This window comes from Carlito syrichta, unplaced genomic scaffold, assembly GCF_000164805.1.
Source record: "Carlito syrichta isolate Samal-C Ts95f unplaced genomic scaffold, Tarsius_syrichta-2.0.1 Scaffold304688, whole genome shotgun sequence".
Classification (NCBI taxonomy): Eukaryota; Metazoa; Chordata; class Mammalia; order Primates; family Tarsiidae; genus Carlito; species Carlito syrichta.
In genome coordinates this window covers 54,777-59,418 of record NW_007248784.1, presented here as the reverse complement: position 1 = coordinate 59,418, position 4,642 = coordinate 54,777, and the positions used below count along the sequence as shown (strand labels likewise).

Sequence of the window (4,642 nt, the reverse complement as noted above, 5' to 3'; positions counted from 1 at the left end):
TCGAACCCGTGGGCTCAGGCGATCCACTCACCTCAGCCTCCCAAAGTGCTGGGATTACAGACTGAGCCACTGAACCCGGCCGGCTTTTTCTTTTTTATTTAAGGGATTTGGTTTAAAGGCATTAAGCCTAGGTGTATGTGTATGTGGCCAACATGGTGAAGGTGAGGTTTCAAAGATTCCAGTCCTTCTGGAACATGGACTGGCTCCAAATGCACCCCTGGACCAGGTGCCTTTTGGCTTTGTTATTTTTTACACACACACACACACACACACACACACACACACAAATGCCTTTTGGCTTTGTTATTTTTTACACACACACACACACACACACACACACACACACACACACACACCCGTGGCTGGGATATTACTCTGCTGGGTGTGGGTGAGGGACTGACCTTTCTCCTGGCCTTCCCAGTGTGAATTGGGAAACCTCTTTCTCAGTCTCAGTCTGTTTTTTTCTAATGTTTAGGGTCCTTGTTCCTTTCCTTGCAGGCTTGACCACCAGACCTGACCTCTGTGGTAGTCAGTAGGGATTAGGGTTTTTTGTCCTGGGACAAAAAAAAACTAGCGTCCTGATGTCAGAATTCCCTAGTGACGCCAGGCCCTGGGCTTTTCTCTTTTGTCAGTCTCACAAGTCAGGCAAATGTGAGATTTTCTTTGTGGCTGTATCAAATAAATAACCCAGTGCACAGCCCTGCTCAGCTTGGCCACTGACAGAGCCAACTAAGGAAATTCTGAGGTCCTAAATACTGGGGCCCCCGGCACCCTTTACAAGGCTAGGAATAAGCTTTTGGCAGACTAATCTCCTGTTCTTTTTAGTCCAGATAGATGGTGCCATAAAATATACAAGCACATCTTGGCATTCCTTGGACTCCAAATATGCCAACTTGGATATTTTGTTTCTCTAGTACATTAATAGTCAACTTTTCTACAATTCAAACATTCAAAGGCCAGGTGTAGTGGTTCATGCCTGTAATCCCAGCACTTTAGGAAGCAGAGGTGGAAGACTCTCCTGTGCTCAGGAGTTCAAGACTAGCCTGGGCAACATAGCAAGACCCTGTCTCTATTAAAAAAAAAAAAAAAAAATTAGGGCATGGTGGCTCGCGTCTATAGTCTCAGCTACTTAGAAGGATGTCCTGAGTCCAGGAGGTTAAGGCTACAGTGAGCCAAGATTGTGCCACTGCACTCCAGCCTGGGTGACAGAGTGAGACCCCAACTCAAAAAAAAAAAAAGAAATTATTACAATTCAAACATTCAGTAAACTCAAGTATTTAGTTCAAAAGTTGTTTAACTTTAACCAAATTACTTCACCTCTGATCTTCACTCACAAATTGTTACTTTTGTTTTGTTTTGTTTTTGAGACAAGGTCCCCCTATGTCACCCAGGCTGGAGTGCAGTGGTACAATCATAGCTCACTGTAACCTTGAACTCCTGGGCTCAAAAGATCCTTCTGCCTCAGCCTCCCAAGTAGCTGGGACTACAGGTGCAAACCACCATGTCCAGCTAAATTAAAAAATTTTTTTTTTAGAGACAGGGTCTTGCTGTGTTTCCCGGTCTGGTCTCAAATTCCTGGCCTCAAAGCTATTCTCTGGCTTGGCCTCCTAAAGTGCTAGGATTACTGGGGTGAGCCATGGTGCCAGCCCCCTCTTGTTATTTGAAGATTAAATGAGAATAATGTGCGTGATGCAGTGTTTGGCTTAAAGTAAAAGTTCAAAAAATAGCTATTCAGGGCTTGTTTGTCTGTTTGTCTGAGTCAGGGTCTTCTGTCACCCAGGCTGGAGTGCAGTGGCACACTCACAGCAGCTGCAGCCTTGACCTGCTGGGCTCGGGCGATCCTTCCGCCTCGGCCTCCCAAGTAGCTGGAATCCCAGGCTAGCGCCACCACGTCCGGCTAATTTTTTGATTTTATTGTAGATATGAGGTCCTGCCCAGTTGCCCAGGCCGATCTCGAACTCCTGACCTCCCAAAGTGCTGGGATCACAGGCGGGAGCCGCGGCGCCCCGCCCTGGTTGTAATTTTGCATCTCATCAGTCCCAGCCCGCAGAGGGGTGAGGTTCTCCTAAGTGTCCGCTGTTTCCCCGCATCCCTTGCTCCAGCTCAGCCATTCCTTCACCAGGGACTCCCGAGTGCCATCCCCGGGCAGGACGCCCACCGCAGAGGCAGGGACCGAGCCGGGTCCCTGCCACCACCAAGCCCCTAGCCGAGCGGGGAACTGCCGGTATCGGCAAACGGGCAGAAGCCGAGGTATGTTCCTGATTTTGTAAGAGCGAGTGGGGAGCAAACGTCGAATTGTATGAAACTTGGGCGGCCAGGGCGGGAGGGATAACCCGGGTGCAGCCCTAAGAACCGCGGGAGGCGGCGGGACCCGGGCCTTCGACGCCGGGCCACGGGATCGGGGCTCCTCCCAGTGGCGCCGCAGCCTGGAGGAGCCGGTGCCCGGGAGGAAGGCCTCGGCCCGGCCGCGTCACGTTGCAGCGGGGATCCGGGACGGCGCGACGCTGATGCAGGAAGACCCCCAGGGCGAGAGAAGCCCCGGCCCTTGCGGGCGGAAGTAACGGCCGGCAGGAGACCAACCCCGCGTCGGCAGAGGCGGGGCCGCCGGAAATTCCGGGCGGGAGGCCGGTAGGCCCGGCCGGCGGCGGCAAGGGACGGGCCGGACTTCCAGGGCAGGTGGTCGGTCGGCCCGCGGCGGCAGCGGCGGCGGAGCGGGCGACTGTCGCAGCGGCCTGGTGAGTCGTGGGTTCGAGCCTGGGCCCCGCTGGCTCCCGAGTTGCCCCTGGCGCGGGGCTAGCACTCCCTCTGGTTGGCGCCGCACGCGGCCTCCCAGGGCGGAGCCTGAGCCAGGTCGGGCCTCCCTTCGGGAGGATTTCCGCCCTCTAGTCCCGGGCTGTCCGGCCAGGACCCCCAGGGGCTTTGTGTGGGGGAGGGGCGGATCGTGCGAGGCCTGGGGACCCGATACCCAGGAAAAGGGGCGGGGCGGATAGCCGGGGGGGGCAGGCGGGGTCTCGCGGACGCCTGGGCCGGGAGAACCGGAGGGGCGGGGATGGGGGGGCGTGTGGCTGAGGTCCCGCCACTGGGCGGAGCGCCGTCCGCGGAATGGGTCGAAGCTGCAGGAGTCAGCGGGGAGCTGCCTCCGGCAGGTACGAAAACCACCCGGAACCCCAGGAGGCGGTTGTAAGGCCTCGGGCCACCCCCAGGTGAAGCACGGCACGACCACACGGCCTAATAAAGGAGCTTGGGGGCAACCCCCTGGGTCCCCTCCCGCTCTGGGAGCTTTTCTGTCCTCTCAATAAATTCTACTTTCTTTTTTTTTTTTGAGTTGGAGTCTCACTCTGGCGCCCAGACTGGAGTGCAGCGGCCGCTCCGGCCACCGCAGCCTCGACCCGCTGGGCTCCGGCGATCCTTCCGCCTCAGCCTTCCGAGTAGCTGGAATTACAGGCATGCGCTACCACGCCCGGCTGATTTTTGGATTTATGGTAGAGATGAGGTCTCCTGCCCAGGTGGGTCTCGAACCCGCGGGCTCAGGCAATCCACTCACCTCAGCCTCCTCAAGGCGCGGGATTACAGGCTGAGCCACCGAGCCCGGCAAATTTTACTTTCTTTAAAAAAAAAAAAAAAAAAGGCGCTTGGGTTTGGTCATGACCGCGGTGAACTGAAGACATAATGAGTGTTTTAAAGATTTTCTTACGTGGAAAGCTGAGGCGGAAGGATAGCCTAAGCCCAGCAGGTCGGGGCTGCGGTGGCCGTGAGCGTGCCATTGCACTCCAGCCTGGGTGACGGAGTGAGATGCCAACTCAAAAACAAACAAAAAATTTTAATAATAGACGCTTTCAAACTTACTCAAACATACAAAAAAGTGGAGAAGCCGGTATTCTAGCCTTCATGGGGAGTTGGGATGGCATCCTGTACTACAAAGGTCCCAGGTACTCACTCAGCTCCAGCCTCAGGAGTCACCCGGGAGTGGTCATCTCTGGTTGCCTTGCAAATATATATACATACTTTTTTTTGTGAGTCGTCTCACTCTGTCACCCAGGTTGGAGTGCAGTGGCACACTCACGGCCACCATAGCCTTGACCTGCTGAGCTCGGGTGATCCTTCCACAGCAGCCTTCCAAGTAGTTGGAACTACAGGCTCAGGCCACCATGCCTGGCTTATTTTTTGATTTATTGTAGAGATGAGGTCTCACCAAGTTGCCCAGACTGGTCTCAAACCCATGGGCTCAAACAGTCCTCTCACCTCACCCTCCCAAAGTGCTGGGATTATAGGCATGAGCCACTACTCCCAGCTCAAATATATATTTTAAACAGGGTCTCTCTCTGTCAACCCAGCTGAAGTTGAAGTTCAGGGCTGTGATCATAGTTCTCTGCAGTCTTCAACTTCTGGGCTCATACCATCCTCCTGCCCCAGCTTCCCAAGTAGCTGGGACTACAAGCACACTCACCACACCCAGTTATTTATTTATTTATTTGTAGAGACAGAGTCTTGCTATGTTGCCCAGGCTGGCTTCAAACTCCTGGCCTCAAGTGATCCTCCTACCTGGGTTTCCCAAAGTGCTGGGACTGCAGGCATGAGCCATATCACACCTGGCCCTACCTTGTAATTTTTTTTGTTTTTTTTTTTTTTGAGTTGGAGTCTC

The 4,642-nt window shown here is 54.3% G+C and overlaps 1 protein-coding gene across 4 annotated transcripts in view; it reads left to right on the top strand.

Annotated features, from left to right (window-relative positions):
• The first annotated feature begins 2,627 nt into the window (after positions 1 to 2,627).
• Positions 2,628 to 4,642, top strand: part of SNUPN (snurportin 1) — a 39,134-nt gene continuing 37,119 nt past the window's right edge. For all 4 annotated transcript variants that reach the window (XM_021713710.1, XM_021713711.1, XM_008060664.1 and 1 more), the window contains exon 1: positions 2,628 to 2,735. The gene's annotated coding sequence lies outside the window, so the exon portion shown is untranslated. The remainder of the gene's footprint in view (positions 2,736 to 4,642) is intronic.